At 41.2% G+C, this 25,457-nt stretch overlaps 1 protein-coding gene across 2 annotated transcripts in view; it reads left to right on the plus strand.

The window, feature by feature from the left end:
- The first annotated feature begins 1,659 nt into the window (after positions 1–1,659).
- The window catches only part of LOC136442494 (leucine-rich repeat-containing protein 4-like), a 145,115-nt gene continuing 121,317 nt past the window's right edge, over positions 1,660–25,457 (plus strand). For both annotated transcript variants that reach the window (XM_066439381.1, XM_066439382.1), the window contains exon 1: positions 1,660–1,820. The gene's annotated coding sequence lies outside the window, so the exon portion shown is untranslated. The remainder of the gene's footprint in view (positions 1,821–25,457) is intronic.

Below are 25,457 nucleotides of genomic sequence, written 5' to 3' on the forward strand. Positions count from 1 at the left end.
AAAAAACTTCTATGTATCTTATCTTGTGTACACCTTTATGTGTATTTCAGTCGCATTTAGTTGTAAACGTCTAATGTGATTTATGAACGTTTGTATTGATCTTTGTATCTTGTTCAGTTACCAGGGCTAACCATTTGTAATAGCCTTCAGCTATGGTAGCCCTGGCTGTACTTTTTTCTACAGCCCAATAAATCAATCAAAATCAACCTAATATACAAGAACATCCTTATATAAGGACACGACGAAGATGCTCGAAGCGTTGCCGACTATTCTTCAACAGAACCCGATCCCCCCCTAAAGTCGGAAAACTAGTAGTTGAAAAGTGGGACACTGGTTTTATGGCCGTCTCGGGATGGAAAATTTGATCACAGCATAATTACCCCAACTGAAATTGGATGGCACGTATTTCCCTGCAGGTTTGGCCATTTCTCTTCTTTCTAGGTAGAATTAATGATACACAGTGCATGTCCTGACAACATTGTCAAGTAAGTCGATCCTTACATTATCTACTGATAACATCAAAATACTTTTGCTATGTAAACGAAATTTGCTAGATGTATTATTTATGGGTCGGTGCCACCAACTGTATGTTAAAGAACCATTTAGATGATGGGACCACTCCAGTTGTCCGTGGCAGAAGCAACATCGGGACGTAAATACTTCAATGCCATGTAATGATGGCCTAACCCTAAGGTGGTGATCATTGTGATAGGGGTGGGGTGTTGAAAACGTTGAGTTGCATTAACTGTCATAGTACTGCCTTGCAAACCTGAGGTAATCACTGAAAATAGAATCGGTGCTGTGAAAGGGTTCAGGGGTGATGAGTAGACATGTGCATCACCATTCTTGTACCAATGCATGTCTGTTTAAAATGGCACACTAAGGGCAGCTAAGGGGCAACCGAAACGACAGTAGGCACATATGTGACTATTGCGTTCGTATTGTGACCTCCGCGAAGGAGGTTCATCTTAAATATGGGGATTGTGTCTATGTGTTCGGAGCTATAACCCAAGACTCCTGGTATGATGACTTTTGATGTACTGTGTCATGTCGTCTGCTAGAATGGTCGAGGTGATGCAAGTTCATTTTGGGCACCGTAGTAGCATTTGTAGGTGACGTTATATGGCAGAACCACACCCCCATCTTGAAGGTGTGGTACGGTCTGTAAGCTGAGGCCTGTTACTCTAGGAGGTTAATAAGTACTCTAAGCAGAAGTAAGGCTCCGGCATGCTAAATGCCTTAGTTTGTTACTGCATATTGTTACAATAAGCAACTGCCTGGACATAAATAGAACCGTGAGTGGTTTTAAGGAAATCGTTAATCCCATAGCAATAGGGGTATCAAACACTTTAGACCACATAGTACACCACACCAAAATTGTTTTACGGAGGCTCGTGTCATACGTGCCTTTGTTCACTTTTTATCTTTCCATTGGCTCCATTTTATTGGTCCGTACTATATCATGGTATCTCAAAAGTTGCATGCATGCCGTTAACACGTATTTCTTTGCCGTGTGTTAGTTGGTACATCAATTTGCGGTAAAGTCATGATGTCTAGTCATCACTGGAGGCATTACGGCAGAAAACCAAATTTTGCGCCACGCAACGTTTTGCGGCATCGCGGTGCTTTCATATCATAGCAAGCATCATCGCACCCAATCGTCACGTAGAATACCCGATCTTCGATAGCTCTGACAGAGTCTATGGGCACATCAGCCGGCTCCTCGCAGTAGTAGAACTGTTCTTTTCCTGGTCACAAAGTCTTGATCTTCGAGAGCGACTTCCGAAAAACAAGACTAGGACGACAGGAGTCTACCATCGGTAAGTCCAAATACGAGCTTTGAAATGTAATTTGGTGGGTTTTCGTCAACATCATTGTAGCGCACATATGGGTGCTACAGATAGCATGTCCCTGAAGACATCGGTATTAGAGAAATCATCAGCACAGGATACAATCGATACGCCCAACTGTTTGGGGAGTTGCGCTATGCTGCAAAATGTAAGAACTTCGTTTTCGGTACATTCTTTTAACGTTTTGACAAAAAAAAGGCAGTGATGTACTCTATTGTGGATTCTGTGGTAAATTTTGTTAAAGAACATGGAAACTGATCTACTTTCAAAGCTTTTAGCATGCGCATATATGTACTCATGATAGGAATTTACAGCCGGTAAACGAACGTGTCATCTGAAATTCCGCTTAGTGCAATTTGCTGAAGGTAAGTATTTGTTTGCATGTCTGTTATTTTGTCTTCCACATAGCGCTTTGCTAGAGCGAGCGACAATGGCATCTGTCAAAGGCAACGTCATGATTAAGCACCGTTGAAACTGGAGCAGATGGCATTGAAGTGGGCCCATGCACTCACACGGAATTGCTGTGCTTTTATGCTTTAGGATAAGCCCATAACTTTATGTCCTCTACTGGCCAGGCTAGTTTCCTCGATGACATTACTCCATTACTAACTGTTATCCTCCAATCCTGTTACCTGACGGTTATTCGAGTATTTTTGGCATATTTCCCTAGATACAGCCGTGCATCGACATTGTTAACAACAATTTGTGGGCCGTCTATAGGAGGTAATCCGTGCCAAGGGCTCAATTTAGCTTCAAAGTTGCTGTTTCAACCTTTAAAGAATGTGCCTAATGCACCACCTTTTCCATGTAACGCACCACCGCCATTCTAAAATAGGTAGGAATGTCAAAATGCCCAAGAAGTTAACGTGCCCTACGTGAAGTATATGCTAAGCCTTATAACGGACAACGTGGGAAAATATTGCCTTTTGGCTCAATGTATTTTATCTACAATAGCACCGCCGACGAAGCACTAACGTCCTTGCAAGAACTCACTCCTTGTAGACAGCATTTAAGAAGCCAAATGTGGTCGCAAATGGTGATCAGTAGTGCCTTACCCAAAAGCTAATTCATTATCTGAACAGATGCCAACTACAAAAGATAATATTGATGCCTACATTAAGAGATCCTCAATTCAAGGCCAGGAAAGCAGAAACGCAAATGTCAAATGTTTTCCTTTCTTTCTTCTAGCCACAGCGCTAACTACAAAAGTGCTCGGCATACATACTTAATTCCAAGCCTGTACATTTTAGATAGTTGTGCACTGGTGGTACACCAATGGTGCGGAAAAGTGCCAGTGATGATTTCTGATGAATAAGTTATAAGCTATGGCGCACCACGATTTTCTGTTCTCGTGGTTAAAGACTCCGGGTAGTAAGAAGAAATCGTCGGCTTGACACAGCGTTAAAGACGTGAACTGTCTGTATGACATATTCAAGACGACGTTTCTACCTGCTATATTGTGCTGAAACGCAGCTCTGCATATTTTAGCTTGTTAGTGCCTAAAGTGAAAGCACGTTACATATTTGTCAAAGTTGGTTAGAAAATACCCCCTACTTGTTAAACAACTGGGATAGACCTATCTCCTGCTGGTGTATCCTAATTCCTCTTGCTATGGTACTTCGAAAGTGGTAGGATGTTTCTGGTAGATAACACCATGTAGTGACCTATGTGCGTCACTATGGGGTAACGAATCTACTACGTTTGAAATGACAGGATATGATTAACAATAACAATGCATTAACATAATGATGTTGCCAATGCCCAAGGAACCTCAAGCATATCATATACGTGTGTAATGCATTGACATTTAAGGTTTGTTAGTGCCTCGTTCAACATGTATTCCTAAATGACTTTGCTTGAGAAACCGACTTGGTCGTAATTATGTGAGTTGCCCTTCAAAAAAGAGATATCCCTGTAGCTCAACTGGTAGCAGTCTCACACTTTAATCCCGGGAAAAGCATCTCGGCCGGGGCTGCACCCATCTTTTGGAATGGACGTAAAATGGGGGATCTGTGTTCAAAGAGCACGTTAAAGGGAAAGCGCAAGCAACCCCTCCCTACCACTGAAACAGCAAGGGAACTTGCTGCCCTATGTGCCACTAGGCACTACAAGGTTCTGAACAAACGAACATCCTAAGAAAAGGGAATTTGTTCTAAGTTTCAAAACAGAAGCTCAATTATGGATGTATTCCAGATCTGTTTGCCATATTTGTTTTGCTTTAATCAGCCCTACGGCCTATTCAATACCCATCGGTGCCTCAGTCAATGCAAACATTTCAGCAGCTGTTCGTAGCGTCAGTCAGTCGCCTTTCCTACTACTGACAAGCATTATTTCAGAATTTATGATAATTCATCCCTGATATTGATCTCTTTCTGTATTCGATTGTCCGGATATGGATAAGACAAGGTCTGGTTCGCTAACGATTGTCCATAACCGTAAAACATATCATAGCGCCACCTGATTCTACGAGGAGCAGTCAATTGAAAAACTGCAATCAAGCTTTTTATTTCAATCAACAACGGAGGACAAGGTCGTGTATGTATTGAATTTACCATGTCTTTGCCAAGGTATATTTTTCAATTTCTAAATGCGGGATAAAAAGGAGAATAAGTTTAGACGCTGAGTAATACCGCATATATGTGGTGGGTGTATGCGTGGTAATCATTAAAAACGAAGAGAAACCATTTTTCTCTTTTTAAAGTACTCCCCCAGCAGATGTTGGTGGGTAGAAGGGCAACAATTGTCCCCACCAACTTCTGCTCGGAGAATAATTTAGAGTATTGTTGGTGGATGATCCATGCCGAAACGGAGCAAAACAATCAATCAGACATAGCGCATATATGAAAAGATTAAACGGGGTACTTAAAGACAAGACTAGCGCTAGTGTACTCGGACTACCTACAGCATTACGTGCAGTGTGAGGCAAACTATGATACATTTCAGGCCTACTTTGGATCTGAAAGAATCCCCCGACAGCCCCTGATGATCAATGACAAATGCCATAAGCAAGTTTGTATCTTTTAATCTCTCCCCAGTGATTTCCACTACCAATAACAATGGCCGATGGATAACGCATTTATCTTATTATCAGAACTGACATCTCCGTTTTAATCAATATACTGATTTTTTCTCCTGACAAGGGAATATTTCTTGCTGCAAACAATACGATATTTTGCCTTCTTTTCACATTTCTTCAGTGTTTGGGAAACTATTGATAAAGACACAGTCGTATTTGTATGGTAATAATGGTCAATTCTTTAAGTAGGCAAAATGTACACATTGTATTTTATGAACTTTATGAGCTTTATGAACTTTATTGAAGAAAATCCATTAGCGAGGGGCCCTTAGGCACATTAGGTATTTTGAATGATGACAAAACTTTACAATAGCAATTCTTGTACATTAATCAACTATGCAGAGAAAATACAAAAGAAGACGAATGTTATTGCGCGACAATTGGAACTTGTACAATGTATGGCATCTGACATACATACAAGTTGAATAAATGCTAGTCTTTAACAATGTTAAAGAACTGATCTTATTTATGAGTAACAGTAGAGACAATCTGTATAATAGTATGCATACTACTGTTCTAGAACAGTATGTTCATAACAGTATGCTGTGTCAGGAATGTATAATGTTGTCTCGTTTTTGCATACATAGTACATGACTGTACGAACTAGACAACCCAAAGTCTCGGAATGACTAATCGTGCAGATCGACGCCCTGGGATGATCATGGATCTGGAAATAACGAGAGACACTGCTGCATACCAACGACTTGACTTTCTCTTTTTTTCACTGAAGACGATCAACAATTCCTTAGTATGAGCACATTTCATGGACTGTACTACTTATATCTATAGAGATGTATCAATAGAAGCATTCAGAAGATATTGCAAATGCAATAATGATTATAACCAGTCCAATGATATCTGTATCCCGCATTGTCCCCTTTCTACTGACATTATGCTACGTGATGACCTTCATATGAATCGGTTACCGATGAACAGTAAATAATGTGACGTCGCCACGCCTATCAGATATTGATCCAAATATGACATGATCACTCAAGGGTGACTTGGTTCCTCTTGAGACTTTCCCATCTTCTCCAAGACATGTTTTCAGGGAAGGTATGGCTTAAAAGGGTTTCTACGAAAGCTAACACTTATAAAAGAAAAGACCAAGGGAGAAATGTGATAATGCTCTTTGTACATCCTGTCATTATTTCCATGATTATATTGCGGTCTCAGATGAAATGACACAAATCATAAGCGTGTTTTACTTGGTCCCTCTCGAGACTTTCACACCCTCTCCGAGACATGTTTCCAGGAAAGGCACGGCTTAAAAAGGATTTCTATGAAAGCTAACACATATGAAAGAAAATACCAAGGGAGAAATGTGAATCCTGTCATTCCATGCTTATGTTGCTGTCTCAGCAGGTGAAATGATACAAATCATAAATCATTTTTTTGATGTCCGTGAAAAACCAGAGCAATTGTTAGAGAACCGGTCCGTACCGGTGGGTGTTGGTTGCCGTGTTTTGCCGGACAATCTTTGTCACAGACACTTAAACTCCTTACTGCGGTCCATTGCGTAGAAAAGCCGCAAACAACATGCTGAAAGAAGCAGAGAGAGCCTCGTGGCTGTTGTTGTCCCATAGGAACCGTGAACATGAGCAACTTGGACACTCTTCGACACAAGTCGGGGATTGATCAACCTTGCCTGGGTCGCCAGGGAGCAGGTTTATGGTGATTAAAGACCCGAAACATCCGGTGACCACGGGTTCAACGCTGATGATAAGCCCGTGGAAGCACCTTAGAGCGTAATCTAGAGATGACCGCATAGATGATTAGTCTCTATTAGACTCCATAGGCTCTGGAAATAGCAGAAAATGGGCAAGTTTCTTTAAAAATACGCCAGACCGAGTTGCAGGAACAAAACTAGGCTGACAGAGACTAAAGATGATAAAAAAGTATTGCATCATGTACTACATACTGACAAACTCCATGACACAAAGGAATGTAAACTTGATTTGACAATGGACACTTTGCTTGCCTCCGGACAGACCCACTACACGTCACCCATGGAAAGATATAAAACATACTACTACCACAACGTTAACACATGGCTCCTTTCAAGTAAAGCAACAGACGCATCACTCATCTTTGTTGAATTGTCGGCAGATGACAAGGGGTAACGTTGATGAACTGTGGGTTAGTATGGGCAAGGGCATGAGAAGACCAAGAGCTATTTTATACAGACAAGGAGACAGAAAGACACATGTTGGGTGCATAGTTTGAACGTATCAGGCCTACCAGAAATTCCTGGCGTAACCCCTTAGGATACGTTGTTGAAGGTCATATATCCAGGTAATATACTAATAAGAAACGCCAAATAACAGTTACTCAAACAACTGAAAAAATTTGGGGACGGTCAAATGTTTCAGAGAGCCTCCGCTTTCATCAGTGATACTCAACCAGAAATTGGAGTTCACCAGATATTTATCCAAAACTCTGAATCTCTCTCATAAACTGTGAAAACGTTAATTAGGTGAAGACAATAGAACTTAAACTCTTTGCAACATAAAATAGCTATAATTAGAACTAGAAATAGACCTAGAACTAGAACATCATATAAAATCATATTGTAAATGCGATCATTGTTCCTTTGCGATGTGATTCGCTTAATCAATTGCATTAACGCCAACTTTGTCAACCATACATTACTTTTGTCAGCGAGCGTCCATGTGGCTATATTTAGTGGCGAGTTTACGAGACATTGACGAATCTCCATTGATCTTTGAAGAAGCATGAAAAAGCACATATGAGATTCAATTTAGCTTGACAAAGAAGCTGTCATGTGATCTCCGTTATCCCTTTAGAATCATGATGAATCGTTGAAAAGTCGGTAACATCGGGCGTATGGTTGCCGCTGGCGGAGGCATATCTGTGCCATGTTAAATCAATAATCAATATGGAGTAGTATTATCTGCATAGGTGTTGGTAAATGCTCAGGGGTCACTCCTAGGCTTATTTCTTGGAAAAGTTGTCCTAACAATTCCTACTCCTCTACATCCATCATGACTTGTCAACGTTGATCTATTTGCTTTGAAATGCAAGGGAGTGAAATAGGTCAGCGCTTGATAATGCTACGGTCACAATTGGAAAAGGGGCCCCGTCGGGTACTTTACGGGCTGTTTTACCTCCATTTTCTGGCGTTGCCCCATATGACATGTTGCGTCACGTTTGGTGCTTTGTCACGTTTGGTGCCTAGGCACGGTTTGTGACAGTGCCCGCGTGTCACAAACCGTGCCTGGGACAAAAGCACGGTTTGTGACACTCGGACACCGTCACGAATGGTGCCCAACCGAGCACAGTTCGTGACACACAGGGGGTCTTATCCCATACTGTGCTTTTGGGCGGAGCTTAGTGTTTTGAGGGGGAGGAGTCTGTCCAACGCGTTTTTTTCCCTGCAGCCCGCCATCTTTGTTTTTTTTCGGGGCGCTGGGATGAGAAAGAATCAGCGTAATTCTCGCTCATTGAAATACATTTCGCGCTTGTCTTGGATGATTTGGACTTAGAGTTGATGTGGCACAAACAGACGGACGTCTCATCACGAATTTTTACAACAGAAATCCGTCCCGAACCCTTCCATTCACGACTGTGTCCTGAGGCACGGTTCGTGACAGTGCCGGAGTGTCACAAACCGTGCTTTTGCCCCAGGCACGGTTTGTGACACTCGGGCACTGTCACAAACTCTGCCCAGGCACGGATTGTGACAGTGCCTGAGTGTCACAAACTGTGCCTGGGGCAAAAGCACAGCTTGTGACACTCCGGCACTGTCACGAACCGTGCCTGGACAGTGCCCGGGGCTACAACTTCCCGTAGCATTGATTTAGATCGGGCGAGCTGACTGCCTCGGGACGTCGAAGTAATCGGCAAGTGGCCCGATCCTAGTCTTGATCTGGTTTCCCTGGATAGAATATATTTAGTCGTTCAAATTGTTTTTTTAGCATCTGTTATAGACACTGTCTTTTTGTGCCACTTCGATTCTAGGTCTAAGTTATTCAATTATTTTACAGAGCGAGAATTACGCTGTTCCTCCTTACCTCAGCGCCCCAAAAAACAAAGATGACGGGGGGGGGGATGGGGGGCTACTGCGGTAAACAAAAACACGCTGCCTTATATGGAAACGCGGGCATCACTGCCCCGTCAGTCACAGTGATTGACAGCACTTCCGGGCACAGTCTGTGACGGTCGGGCTGTGTCACATTCTGTGCCTGGGAAAGCATAAAACGTGACAGGCATGGTGTGTGACGGTACATGACAGCCTTGGCTACCGGTGTACCGTCACACACTATGCCTGTCACGTTCTATGCTTTCCCAGGCACAGAACGTGACACAGCCCGACCGTCACAGACTGTGCCCGGAAGTGCTGTCAATCACTGTGACTGACGGGGTAGTGATACCCGCGTTTCTAAATAAGGCAGCGTGTTTTTGTTTACCGCAGTCCCCCCCCCCCCTCATCTTTGTTTTTTGGGGCGCTGAGGTAAGGAGGAACAGCGTAATTCTCGCTCTGTAAAATAATTGAATAACTTAGACCTAGAATTGAAGTGGCAAAAAAAAAAAATTTGTAAGACTAAATATATTCTATCCAGGGAAACCAAATCTAGACTAGGATCGGGTCACTTGCCGATTACTTCGACGTCCCGAGGCTGTCAGCTCGCCCGATCTAAATCAATGCTACGGGAAGTTGTAGCCCCGGGCACTGTCCAGGCACGGTTCGTGACAGTGCCGGAGTGTCACAAACTGTGCTTTTGCCCCAGGCACGATTTGTGACACTCAGGCACTGTCACAATCCGTGCCTGGGCACAGTTTGTGACAGTGCCCGAGTGTCACAAACCGTGCCTGGGGCAAAAGCACGGTTTGTGACACTCGCGCACTGTCACGAACCGTGCCTCAGGACACAGTCGTGAATGGCACGGTTCGGGACGGATTTCTGTTGTAGAAATTCGTGATGAGACGTCCGTCTGTTTGTGCCACATCAACTCTAAGTCCAAATCATCCAAGACAAGCGCGAAATGAATTTCAATGAGCGAGAATTACGCTGATTCTTTCTCATCCCAGCGCCCCGAAAAAAACAAAGATGGCGGGCCGCAGGGAAAAAAAACGCGTTGGGCAGACTCCTCCCCCTCAAAACACTAAGCTCCACCCAAAAGCACAGTATGGGATAAGACCCCCTGTGTGTCACGAACTGTGCTCGGTTGAGCACCATTCGTGACGGTGTCCGAGTGTCACAAACCGTGCTTTTGTCCCAGGCACGGTTTGTGACACGCGGGCACTGTCACAAACCGTGCCTAGGCACCAAACGTGACAAAGCACCAAACGTGACGCAACAACCGGGATATTTCATTGGCACGGACGGGCCCCTGGAATTTCTTAAACTCGGAGTTAAAATCAATACGGGACCCAGTAACAAATAGACGCCGTACGCTAATCGCGAGAACACTGAGAGGTACCCTTCCGGTGTGCGGCAGTCCACCGGGAAAATGTGTATCTTCGGGGCCCGGCCTACGGGCAATGGTACAAATGTGACAGTAACATTAGCAAGGATCCCATACGTTTCAGTGTCCGTAATTAGCATAAGATCATGTAGAAAACCAATATTGGCTAATTTTGTTGTACGTTAACAATTATGTTTTATATTCCACGTAATTACGTGAATAGAATTCTAAATAATGAAAATGTATAGAGTGTATCCTGGTGCCGTGTTTATCAAAAACATGATAGCGGCCAAATAAAAGAATATTGAAGAAAAACAGTTTTATTTGATTTACGTTGCGTGTTTGTACGTCTAATGATCTTATAAATGCAATATTTCATGACAATATCAAATTTAATCTGCTGGGAATATTGCTGCGTATCTAATAAAATCCTAATAAAAACCAAACTTTGTAAGACTTGCACAGTAAGAGCTTATAATCTACCCTATGTTGTGCCCCGTAGGAAATATATGTTTTCCACATGGACAGGATTAGTACTCTGATCTTCAGATACGTTCAACAAGAGGCTTTCCTGGTTCAAGGGCCATCAGTTTATCTACATAAATGAAACAAGTTGCGTAGGATGTTTTCGTTGGGGAGACAAATTCCTTATCTGCAGGGTGGCTAAGAACTCTTCCGGCTTTGCTCTTAATCAAGTTTTGCTTTGATGTAGATTAGAACGCCTGGGGCGGGACTACAATAAGAACAAAAGGATACCTACATCACTTTTAATGCAGAAGTCAAGAAGGTATTGATGTGAGAAGTTATTGGTAGTGACAGAGAGAGTATGGGAGGAATGCTGATTGCAGACTGTAGAGATATATCTAGGAAAGACATGCTATTTTTGTTACAGGATATGGTGAGAGACCGCTCGAAAGCAACGGCCCACTCGTTTGGTTCACAATGCGTTCTTAAAATGAGGTGTTTAAGTCCTGAGGGGGGGTCATCTTTTAGGTCAAAGAGCCTCCGCCTCGTACGTGTGTTCATAACGGCACACCAGTGAAGCATCGGTATACAGTGCCAAACATATCGAATACAACACGGTGCTATGAGAATTATTCAGTTAAGTCATTATTATGTCATATCTGGGCTGGGATAACATTCGATACAGTTTTTCACACGGGGTTCTACTTTATCACACGGGCTTCCATAGAATATTTCGAACACACTTCGCGTGCGCCGTTCGCCGCCGCAAATTTCCGTTTCGTGAACGGTCGTTGCCTTTGAGAACGGTCGTTGCCATTTCTCAGAACGGACGTTGCCATTTTGAACGGTCGTTGCCAAATCCGAGCGACCGATCTTGAATTCCGAACGCACGTGGCGTGTTCGGGAACTTCTCGTAACTTCCCGGATTTCTGAGAATTGTGGGTAATGACACTTGTGGCGACAGAAGAAGAGCCAGAACTTGCGGAAGAAGCCCAGGCAGGACCTTCTAAATCCATCAAGAAGCCATATTGTTGTTGTTGTCCTTTAACGTTTGTTATTTTGCCAGGGGTGGTCACTTGCTGCTGGGTTTCACTTTTAGATGTTTCCCCAAATTATGCACTAGAAAAGTAAATATTTACACAAGAGACAATATGAATCTAGGGTACATATATTGTCGATTATCAATCCTTGATTTGACCTTGAAATGTAGCATGTATGGCAATCAATGTTGTTCCGGCCCCTTGTGTCAAAATAAGTTTTCACCAAGTTTTACTACCTTGTTTACCCTTGGACAGTAGGACAAGGACAGGAATGAGGTGTGACTTTGATTCACCCCTCAATTCACACAGGAACAATTTGCATACCTGCCCAAGTCCTCATTTCTCACCCTAATATTCTCAAGGGGTGTTAACAGCCCTTTTTGTTCGATTTACTTTGTAATAGCAAGGAGGTTATTTTAACCTCCTTGGTAATAGATAGCTGATGGGAGCGGCCAAGATACCGGATATAACAGCAGTGCCGCCCGCCCACCAGGGGGTTTTAGTCTCCCCGAGGGCTCTGGGCGAAGTCAGAGTGGATACTAGAAACCCCAAGGTGGTGGGACTGTTGTTATATCCAGTAATCGAGGCCATTGTACCATCAACTATCTAACTTACCCTATTGCATATTTCCCCGAAGCTTCCCTAGTTCATCAGCTCTACCAAATGTTACTTTATTTTGTCCTGAAAGTCCAGAAATCTTTCTTTTTGCTGGACATGCTGACAAACGAGTAACAGCGGTAACGCTAGCACAGACAAGGTAAGTAAAATATATGGGGAGAGTCCCAAATCCTCTGGGCAATTAGAACTCAGAACAGTGGTTGGTCAGAATAGGTCACATGCTTACTATGGCCCGCTGGGAAGTTACGAGAAGTTCTCGAACACGCCACGAGCGTTCGGAATTCAAAATCGGTCGCTCGGATTTGGCAACGACCGTTCAAAATGGCAACGCCCGTTCTGAGAAAAAGCAACGACCGTTCTTTAAAGAAACGACTGTTCACGAAACGGAAATTTGCTTCGCCGCCGCTATGGAAAATATGAAAACCGGAGTCGGACGTTGGGTGGAATTGCTGTTCGAGGACATCACCCAACAAATGAATTAGAATTCAATTTTGCCCCGTGTAGCATACCCGAGAGTGTACCTGTCATGTTAAGATTAAGCGTTAGCACATCTATTGATCTTTTTCTGATTTAAATGCGACGTTGGTACTCCAGTGCCCATAGGCCTATCATAAAATAAATCCAGCCGGCCCTTAACCATGTTCCCTATCTTAATGTCACAGTGTAAGTTTTCTTTGTCAAAGTTCAATGGTTGGAATATGTAACGACAACTAGCCAAACATCATAGGTATCTATTGTCAGAGTTATGTATGGTCGCAAGCAATTGAAGCTTATGTCATTAGTGGCGACGAAGCTATTTCAACATTCTATGCTGGTTTTATTGAAAGACCAATAGCAAAGAATGCATTCTTATTTTATGTACATATTCACATAATTATGTTCTTAATGTAATTCAAGTCCCTGTTTTAAAGATGACCCCTGAACTTGTCGCTTACACAAAGAACCGGAAGAAACTTAAAGTTTCCTACGCTGCAGCCGATGATGAAAGTCACCGTGCAACCAATTCTTTTGCACGGTAATACGTTACTGCTAAAATCCTACTTCCGTTGGTCGCCATCCTAATCAATTTATCCTGATAAACTGATGGTTCCATGCATATCGTTAACCATTATCAGCGAAGCTTTTTGCTTAGAGGGAAATAAATGTTAATAATGTGTCATAGAATTATGATCTTGTCTTACAGTCGATAATTCTATTCCAAACTAAGTTTGATTTAATCGCCCAACAGCGAGAGACGGCAGCCACTATCTCCGGAAAACTTTACCAAACGACGGTGCACTTTCAAATTGGCAGTGTTACCGATTGCCTTCACAACACAGATACAATATCTTCTTGGAAGTAATGTGCCGGATCTTTACAAAAACCTCTACAGCGTTGATTTTTAGATCGTAATACAGTCGGCTTTGTTGCACGAAGGTACTCAATATTTACGGTAAATATGTGTTTTTTGTCGGCTATTCTTCTCGACAGATGTTTATATGCATGTATTCTAAGTGGTTGGACACATGTAAGTGCACACACATGATATATGTTTAGCAAATGGTCCCTAGCGATTATAGGGCGATGACAAATTATCAATTTTCGTGGCTTGTACGCGTTTTGTCGATGAAGCATCCGAGACAAAATTACGATCAGTACAGCGGAATTCCCACCTAATATCTAGGCGGCATTTACCTCTCGCAAGGGGGACATTTAGGCGATATTCCACCTCGTAACGGTAATCCCTACTGATGAAAGCTGGGGCCATAAGACGACGTGACGTTTTCGGCCAAATTTGGTTCGATGATTTCAACAGAGTGATGGAATTGTGGCCATCACACGCTATAGCAAGATGGACGTTATGGTACAAGATTTAGGTTTTGTTGAAAGCCATTTCACAGAAGAAAAGTTCACAGTAGGCTCAATGTTGCGAATAGTCACGTAGGCTTTCAGATTGGCATTCAATCTGGCTAGTTTTCACGATTTCAACGTTTGTCTATCATCGTACCAAGGACGATTTCTATACGAGATTATACTCTAGCCAAGTAAAAACATAAAACCGACCATCATCAGCATAATGCCATTGAATAAATGACTTCCAAAAAAATAGTGTTAGGTTTTTTAAAATGAATTTACATATATGTAGTGATATGTGGCTCTATCTATTTGTGAATTGACGGGCTTCTTCTATGTTCTATAGTTATACATGATACCAATCAAATAACGTTTCTATAAGAATATTTTGAAAGACTGTGTTGTGCAATCTTTTATATATGCATATTATCATAATGTTTGTAATGTATACAGGTTAGCTTTGGTGTGTTGCACCGAAGAGTGGTTATATCGGCTGTAAAGGTAGACATAAAGCTTTACCTTAAGCGAAAAAAACAAACAAGAAAAATCGTGGCCAATCGTCAATGGCTGAATGGCACTTGAAATTAGGTTTATTTACAACACTTAACACAATGGATAATTTTAAACACATATTCATCGGTAGCATCCATTTTTAGGCCCAGGTAAACGTCGAGCAGATAAATCAAATCATTTTGGTAAGTGTCGATGTTTATGATTAAAACTGCATCCTGCTATAATACATATATATATAAATGTATACAAATATGACAAATTACTCGCATGTCGCAGATAAAGATGACTCTTTTGACGATTTTGATTTTGAAGCCATACTTTCACATTATGCATGATGTTCAAATAATGAAATCAAAGGTTACATAAATCCAATTAAGATCACCGCGCATTTTGTCACTGTTAATAAGTGGAAAGAAGCATTCTATTGAGGACCAATCTTGTGTTGTTAACTGAAAGCAAGGGAACTGCCCGTTATAGTTTTTTTTTTCATTTTGGTCTCGATATCTGAACCACTAGCGCGTCCTTCATGCTTTACTCGTCTTATTCGTTCATGTTATGTTTAATACTCAAATATTTCTATTGTAATCCTTCGTGTATCTTATTTTCGGAATTTTCTCTCTATTTGAAGTAGGTGAAAGTTAGTGCAGAACAGTTGGATCATAGAGATCTGCATTAGCGGTTCTTGCCAAACGAGTCCATTATGGTGCGTCAAGGCTGAGTGGTCATCTGCGTAGGAGTATTTAAAGAAGTGCGTATATCGGTTTGACGTAGATTTACGTGGCGCCAGAATCATTATGTCAGACGTAGTAAGCCCTGGTGATCTGAGGGCAATCTGCCGCGCTGAAACGCAAGGTACCATATTCCATATACAAGCTCCATTACTTTGGTGTATTGCATTCTCCAATGTCAGTTGATTGTGTCGTTAAAATGACTTATTTTATCTGTTAATTAATAAGTACCGTTATCACGTAAAACAGGCACGTCGAAAAAAATCCCTACATTATCTCACATATATTTAACATACAGTACTTGATCATAAACTGTTTGTAGTTAACGTTTTAATTGGTATTCTTAACATGAGATTTTAAAAAGAGGTAGACCAAAAAGCAAGGCAAATCTGAGGTACCAAAGCATGGAGACTATTTCTTCTTGAGCATGATTTATCTTGATTCTATTTCCCTTTACTGTAGCGGAAAATGAAAGAGTTTTTTCATGGCGGTTTGAAGGCAGCCGGGAGTGGAATGGAGTCGTATTTCTGAAGCGTCACACATCGTGCCAAACAGGATTATCCCTCTACTCTTGGTAACTAGATTGTGGCGTTTGCCATGCATATATATATCATATTTTCTATGTTGGTTGCTGACATCATGGAATTTGAGAACGTTCACCTGAAAGATTGGTGTTGTAGAGACATTGCTTTTTTAAAAATACTAGTAGGTAGTTTCATAGTTGCAAGTAAGATTTTCCATGCTGGTTGCTGACATCATGGAACTTGTGATAACACCGGAGAACGTTGAGCTCAAGAGGTTGGCGCTGTAGAGACATTGTCTCTCAAACATACTATTAGGTAGTTTCATAGTTGCAAGTAAGATCTTTTATTGCTGACAACATGTTTATAGAACTTGTGCCAACACAGGAAAACGCTGAACCCAAGAGGTTCGTGCTGTAGAGACCTTTTTCTCTCAAACATCTTTAATCACGGATTAACCCCATCTAGACGGGTTGTGGTGGGGGGGTGCTTAAAGTGCTCGCTCCAAAGCTGACGTCATATAAATATATAATACCTCATACCGATACCAAAATTACAGGAATTATAGAAATCCACCTGTGCATCAGTCCCTGCAAGTTTGGTGATCATACATCATACGGATTGGAAGTTATGGGGGAGCGAATGAGAACCCCCAGCCATCGCCCCCCCCTCCCTGTCCTAGGAATCCCCCCAAAGCCCGGTCTAGATAGGGTTAATAAAGCCAATTTGCTTAATATATGTCCCTAAGTAGTATTAGATCGGCTCAAAGGAATCGTGTATGCAATTTTAATGACATTACCAAGGATCATTTTTGGATAATCATCATCATTATGGAAGCAATTAACTTACTGTGCACTTAAGTTTTTATGTAGACATTGCATGTCAGCAGAAGATAAATTTTGACACATTTTGATTACGCTCGACACACCTTTGATAAGATTTAGTAATGCAGTTCCCCACGCAAGCCATTTAACATGCAATGCAATCTACTAGATTGCTACCATTCACTTGAGACTTCATGATGCATGTGCTAACGGGTAGGATGTACTCAGGTTGGTAAAGTTGGCACATATGGTTATGATTAACACGTTTGTGAAATTTAATTGTGTTTCAGTCTCTACCTAGCTGGAAAATTTGTGGAATGTTAAGCAAATCTTGCAAACTGGATTAGGTATATCAAACATTGATGAGAAAAACATCTTAGTTGTGACCTTAATAAAAACATGGCCTTTGGGGGAAGGGGGGGGGGGGGTGTCATCAACACTGAGTAAAAAAAAGGCAATTTTTAAACAATGCTAACCAAAACTTATACTGCAAAACCTGACTTATTTGTGTCTGAAATGCAATGTATTATTAGAAAGTCAATCATTTACTACATGCATCGGAACCTCTACGTTACTTTAAAAAGGATTATGCAACCAGAGACGGTAAGTCCAAAACAATCGTAGGCCATATGTCATTGATAGAGTGTAGGTGTAAGGCGCTGAATACTGCGAATGTAATTGATAAACCCTTTCTTCAACTTATGTCGAAGAGCTGTGGCCATGTCTGCAGAGCGGATTAGATAAACCATACCTCAGGCAAGTGATTGCAACTAGGCATCTCGCGTTTTAGGTGCAAAAGTAGCACATCCGCTAAACGGCATACAAAAGTGCCCTATACAGTTACAGAAAATCTCATGTACCTTATTGGTCGTTAACGTTTATCATGTCGACAGTTTTTAGCTGATGTAGCTAGGGCAGCTTGCCATGTAGAGAGTGAATTGCTTGAAGTCATTTTGTACGTGAAATATGGAAGAAAATCTCGCCTTAATGCAAAATGTTCAGAAATGTGCCTGATTAGTCTGATGATATATGATAATAAGTTTATGGAAAATCCATGTTAGTGGGCTGATTGCAAGTAACATGAGAAGGACGGACAAATAGTGTAAAGCAGCAGGGATAGCATTAACCCATATCTGTGATATAACTTTATTTGTTTCAAAGAACCAACTTTCAAAGAACGAAGAGTGCCTCCATCAGAAGTAACCATAAGGCATTCTTATGCTTCGGTCCCATTTGTAAACTGGGGCCCGCACGGGCAGCTTATGACAACAAAGAAGTATGATACGAAAGAGAACAAAATACACAACACGTAAAATATTACTTCTAACCATATATTCTTCATTTTCTTGATATTCAGTTTTTTTTTATTTTTCGTTTTCGCAAACAGCCCGGTCGGACCCTGGATTAGAAATGAAGCCATTGTATTACTGAAAACATTAGCTTACGGTAGACCAAGGAGGTTAAATATACATATTTAACCTCCTTGGGTAGACTGAGAAAGTCTCAAATGCAAGCAGGGTGGCGTCCTGTTTCCAACTAACTTATATCAAAGTGTATAAAACGTAAGTCGAAGTGTCGACAGGCCATTCCGTGTCTCTCTTTTATGACCAAAGTATAGCTTGATTTACTCGAGAATCCAGCGAGTTGTCAGCCTTTCTTGTAGAGGAAAGTGATGATGCTTTTAACACGAATGTTGTTTCCACACAAAATATCCCCTGGAGAAATATTTGGACATACACAGATCCTATAATGGATCTAAGTTCAGGGGGAAAGTTAGATCAAGGAACTTAGAATGGCTTTGTGACGTATTCTAGCGTCAATTCTAATATAGTGAATGGCAATTTAGCTTCGGATAAATCTTAGGAATAAAAGCAGTAGTTGCGGTAATATATACATAGATGGATATACATGTTTTTGATCAAAGTGCTGACAGAGAATAACAGGTAATTCGTGTGTCGTCATGCACGTTGTATAAAGAAATGAAAAGATTCGCCCAAATAGTATCTAGAATATTGAAGGTCGAAGAGAGAAAGGCCCGGGCCCAGAAAGCAAAACCCTCTCCCTTTCCACTTGACGGGTCTATATATGGCAATGAAGCCTGCTGCCGTCGATGTTAACCCATTCTGAAGAACTTCGAATGGCTCGATTCTGTCTCTTGGTAGACACGCCCTGAACATCCTCGTCCACCAGGACCTTTCCGCTCTACGTTACATCGCTCGCGGAAAAGGCCCTGGTAACACGGGGTGGCATCCATGGTTATTGCAGGTCGACGAGACTTGCTCATGAATAATTAATGAGCTAACCCTTATTTGGCACAAACGGCAGTTGTACCTCATGAATAGTTAATGACCTAGCCCTTATTTGGCACAAACGGCAGTTGTAGCTCATGAATAATTAATGAGCTAGCCGTAACACGTAACCTGATTGGTTGATAGCTTCCCAGCGTTCTTTGCGCGTTTGCTTCCGATGAGTGGAAGCAAATGGGTTTTAACCCCTCTGATTGGCTGAAGCTGTTTTGGAGGCTCGACCTGCAATAACCATGGATGCCACCCCGTGTTACCAGGGCCTTTTCCGCGAGCGATGTAACGTAGAGCGGAAAGGTCCTGGTGGACGAGGATGGCCCTGAATAAAGTGTAGGGGTGGTAAAATGAATAAAGTGTAGGGGTGGTAAAATGAATAAAGTGTAGGGGTGGTAAAATGATAAGTTTATTGCAAGAACATACCCGAGGACCATTTCCATGTACATGTAGCTTCAACAGAGCCAACCCTTGAAGCTTACTCTCCAAGTAGAGGTCGGTGGGAAGATTGTGACCAAAATGGGGTGTATGATAAGAAGGTCACAATCCAATGGTGGGGAGGGCGGTCAGAAATCGGGGCAAACAGTAAGAACGTCACAATCTTCCCCACCAACCTCTGTTTGGAGATTGTCTGAAACTGACCGAAGATGCCAAGCAAACCTTCAAGCTATCTGCTAGGAATTCAAGTCCAAATTGCCTTTCACCTTCTACCTACCGTAATAGTGCAACTGAGGATTCACAACACACGCCTCCACCACCGAGGATCAGTTTAGAATTAGCACAGCCTCTAAGCAAACTTCATCTAATCTTGTCTAATCGATAGAATCCCTTGGTAGGTAATGGGTAGCAAAGTGTTATATCGATCGTCGAATCTAATCTATACCCCGGAAATCGGCTTCTAATGAACAATTACCTGCAAAGCTTGCCATGAAGAAATATAATGATCTTACAGCCAGATATCTTTCTTTATCAACAATTTCATTTATCATACAAAGGTGGTTTATCAGTTTCAAATACAGACGTTTAACTCATTTCTGTTTGCCTTTTAATTTAGTTTCAGTAACACTACTTATGTTTTGATATGTAAAACGAGTAGATAATTAACGTATTTATCTTGCACAGATCAAATCACATTGTGAGAGGCGAGAATCGGCTGCAGATATAAGACATGCATGAAAGGTGATGAAGAGTTTATCAAAAAATATTGGCTTTACATGCTCTAAATGTTCAAGAGGTCAATGCAGAAATGCTCTCACTCAATCATAATGTTGGCGTGTTGGGGTTGCACAGAGGACAACTGGGTAACTTCCACTGACGTTCCGGCGTGCGGAGCATAATTTTGAGAGTTTGCAGATGCTTGAAATGCTACTTGTGATGCCTTGTTTCAGAGGGACATTCAATCTGACACAAATCAAACACATCACAAGTCAACATCGCTAGGTTTTGGCGGGAATAACTAAATAACAGACACAGTCAGGTTTTGGCGAGAATACCAGACCTGCACAAGCCAGTGCAGATGTGCCGTCATGGGTATCACATAGGAAATAAAGATCTGCGATTTGCCAGCATACACGTGTTGATTGCGTGGACAATACGTGATTTAATTTTCCACTGAGACTTTCCCGCCATAGAAATTTTCATTTCCCATAGAGACTTTCGCGCTATCCATGCAAGTCTGGGCCAAAACAATTATCATAATGTCCCTGACGTCCAGCCAAGACTTCCCAATTTATTACTTGTCATGTAGTATTACATAACATTTTCAGAACAAAACACCTGTTTGTGCTGTTCAGTGCTAATCTAGCTTTGTTTTATGCTCAAAATATCTATATTCCACATTTATTCACATCGGAAGTGCATCATTGAGGAATAAAACTTCCTCTGTGCATAAAAAGACCCGCTAAGTCTAAGGAACCAAGGACCATGAACATCAGTCGTTAGACAGTTCATCAAAAGCACTGAAGAAAACGGAAACCACTCTTAATTGGGCTACATTCATCAGACAAGTAGAAGAGTGTTCATCATGAATATATAATGCATGGAAGTGCTTGCTCAAGCAGTCAACCCAGGGCTCATTGAAAATCGCCAGCTGGCGACATGATTCCCCTGGTGAAATGAAAATAAACAAACAATAAACAAACAAACAAATGTTGTTTCTGAATGCTCACAATGTACTATTGGTATATTGGCTACGTCGTAATTCTTTGAATATTAATGACCATAAGAGGCATGATCCAGCATTTTCGCTCCCGGATTCGATGCGTCTGATTGTAATTTGCAAGTCGTTATAATAGAAAGGATTTAAATTCATGTTTAAGATTCGAAATTTACGATGCAAAAATAATAAATTAATAGCTATATGTGAAAAGCTGTTTTACAGCACTAGGAAACGGTGTATAACAGCACTAGGAAGTATCACATAAAGATCAGATTTTACTAAATATCAGCAGCAAAAACCTTTTTTTCAGGCTAACTCAGTACACTCACATTTCTATCTCTATTTAGCGTAAATTTTTCTCACAAATCTCTGAATGATAGAGAGTGAAATATATGGACATTTCTTATGATTAGTCGCAGTTACTTCATTTGTATGTTAGTCAAAAGCCACAGAATCATAAACTATTCACAAATGAAGCCTTCTCAGTGCGTATTGCTCACTGAATCATTCCACAAATGATAATCGCTTGTCACCCTACGAACATACCACGCAGCCAGGCATTAAATAAATTATGACAACCACAATTGGCAAACCTGTCGATAACGTTACATATCATGTGGGCTGGTAATAACCTTCAGATTTTGACAACAACCTTGTTAGGAATTTTCATCGCGGAAATACTCTAATCATGTTTTTTTCATGAAACGATGTTGAATGAAGGAATCAGTGACCTGGTTGCCAAAAAAAAGAGCAATCCTGTCACTTTTTATCACATTTCAAATAAACACACTTCCCAAGGGATTCATGACCTGTCAATTTAATTGCAGTAAAACATGAACGAAGTTGAAGGTCAGGGAGGTATGCCCTAATGCTCCTGTTCAATATACAGCTGTTATGCATGGTTGGCTATGCCAGTTCTCACAGATCTAAATATTTATCACCCAATCAAGTCGATAAGAGGCCCTGCAGACATTTCCGGTCACAATAGATATGATAATATTGCAACAGATAGAGACCACTGTATGTGAACGTGGCATAGGTACTAGTTCCATAGATAGATAGTTCTTAGGGCGGAGAGTAACTGTTGTAAGATATAAAAGAAATACGACAGGCCATCTATGAATATGTTTATTTACCCGTTTATTCATTTATTCGTTTTATGAGGTAATTTCTTTCATTCCATGTGTTGAAGCATTTCCTTCCCGTCAAAAAAGTTGTTCATCGTCAACGGTTCGTGCCACATTTTTCTTGCGTTGAATCAGTGACGATTCTTGTTTAATCGTATGACTCGTGCATAGTTCATAGCTTCGCTACCAATAACATGTTTTCTATTTAAATGCACCACAGCGAGCTCTATGCACGCTACTTTGCGTTAGTTACGGATAATGCCGTTGAAGACTTTCAAACTTCAAGACGCATCCAACATGAAGAACGTCTGTAGATTCCATGTGAGCTCAGGGAGCTAAAGTTATTACACAATAATTAGGAGTTATGGTTCCCGCTAGGCAGAGGCAAGGTCACCTGCTGATTGTAGAATCATTTGTACCGCGGGGGTCGCCTGATGAGAGCTTAACTTTCTGTCTACAAGTCTCAAGATTTAGTTAACTTTCTTTTCGGGAAAGTTTTACTGGGACCAAAAAGGCAAAGAGTCTGACTGCCCTTTGATGTAAGGTCACACTGAGGGACCACACAATTTGGTCAAACTCATCAGGTTCCTGAGTAAAGATGAACAGTAGCAAATGTTAGCAAGAAGTCTGGCGCCATCGGTAAAATTTGTGAGATGAATCTACCGCATGGGACGGAAGGTGCCAGAAGAGGTTATATTAGATGTAACCTTTCAGTTTAACATGTCAGCTTAGGAGTCATTAGGGACATATTTGAATGACTATACACATCTAATAATAAGGTCCTCTGATGCCGCCGGTACAAAGGATGGTGCTACAAGTTAATGGTTTAAACGTGCCATTGGTACAAATAGCACGTGAAAATGTGAGATTTAGTATAATTGTTTTTATTTCTTTAAAATAGAGGATAGTGTACTATTACATGTAGGTAAGAAGCAAATTATCTGACAATGTCATAATGACTTATGCTCAAAACAACACTCCAAAGACATTTGTCGTCGAAATTCCATCCGTATAAATTTGCTACCCATTACCTATCCGTATAAATTTGGTATGTTCCGCCTAGTTAGCAATCTGTTTTTGTCCTTCATTTTATGAGGCTTCCTCAGGAACGGAACCTTGCCGAACTTTTGGCAAGGTCCATTCAACAAAGTCCACATTCTATCATTCGGTATGAAGTATTGTAGACAGATATTAATGACAGAGATGTAAGGACCAAGCCGCCACTGAACCATTCAATTAGCTTTCTGACACTATTTGTTACAACCTTCACACCTGTCATGGCTGCAAGACGGATTGTCATGACTGGCCGAGGGAGGTGAAGCAAACAGTAATTTCCCTGTGCGACCTTATTAACTCAACTGTCGCTTGCGGTGAAAAGATATGTAAGACAACAAGTAAAAGAAAATCCCTAATGAAATTGGGGTGATGTAACATGTCACAGGTATAGCGAACGGTTCTGAGATGACCCACTGGTCACAATCAATTTGTAGCATTCATCATGCGGGGTTACATGGTGACAGAGTAGTCGTTAGGACGTTAATGACGGGTTTGAAAAGAGTGTATCAGTGCATGAATATCACTTTGTCCCACCTGTAGTGTGCATTCATGCTTACTGTATTCAGGGTTCTTTATAAAAAAGGAAATATTATATCATCTCAAACAACATCAAGGTTGCCTCAGACCTTCTGAGATTTGATAGTATTTCAATTACAGTACAACGATGTAGATTTAATGCCTTTACCTTTTACGACCGGAAATAGTTATCATCGTAATTGGATACTGAAACATAAAAAAAAAATGACAATGGACTCCTTTGAAAGAAGTAATTAAGAATGAAACATATCAGGGACCTATCAATCTAAACTTATTTATGACCTAAAAGTGTACTTAAAAGAAACGATTTTTCAAAATGATGATTGTTCTAGATTCCATGTGTTGTGGCTGATAAAGGAGGTAGAAGTGGTTATGTGCTTCATACAATACTATACTATACTAAATATTAAATCTAGCTATCAAATTACTGATAGTTCCTCATGTTCATGAAACAAAATGTAAACAAAAATTCCTAAAACTAGGAAATGTAGTTTCAAAACAGTTTTGACGAATCAGCATCTAGAGCAATGGGAGCATTACGATCCACACATAGATTCTGCTCTTTGCATGAAAATGATAGATGTCTGCAACGGCACCTTGGAGGTATGGGCGTGTTCAAAAGAGTGACTGGTGCAGTGCAAAACTCCCAATCGAGTCCATTCCGCACGACCGTATTGTCACCTCTTGGCCTTCAAGCCACACAGGCATACCGTTTGTTATACGTGCGCCCGGTATCGACGGATGCTCGAGACAGGCTGTTCTTTAAAATCGTTAGAGTTGACAGAAAGATTAGTGAGGATACGAGAGAGGTCATCTGGCTGTCATGGTCAGCGAACCCAATCGAAGTGTCCTGTACTTGCTATAGAAACAGCGGCAGTCACCATGAAATACATATATATGTGTTTGTTTGTTTATTTGTTTGTGTGTGTGTGTATGCATGTTAGTATTTCCATTGCACGGACTTGATCCCATTGAAGTTATACAAGTATCATAAGACACCATTGCGCAATCTTCATGATTTTGGCCAAAACATTCTAAGTGCAAAAAAAGTTTCACAGCTAATCTATGATACGTGAAACGATCAATGTGTGGATCTGGCATACGCCAATGTGATGTTGTGTGATGCAGCAATTGCAGGACTGTTTTGAAACACCCATCAGCTTTCTGCACTCAATGAACACCAACGGCAATTCTAAAGTAACGGTATGGAACTTGGACAACAAAAAGAGTTAGATATGGATGATATATGATATTCAATATCAGTATTGCATACGGTATTTTGATTCAAAGTTCCGGAACACAGAGATTTACCTCGGGGATATCGATGTAAAATGTTGTTCCTATGGGAAGAGAGGAAAATACACCATTAAGCCACTTAACGCTTG

Source organism: Branchiostoma lanceolatum, chromosome 9 (genome assembly GCF_035083965.1).
Source record: "Branchiostoma lanceolatum isolate klBraLanc5 chromosome 9, klBraLanc5.hap2, whole genome shotgun sequence".
Classification (NCBI taxonomy): Eukaryota; Metazoa; Chordata; class Leptocardii; order Amphioxiformes; family Branchiostomatidae; genus Branchiostoma; species Branchiostoma lanceolatum.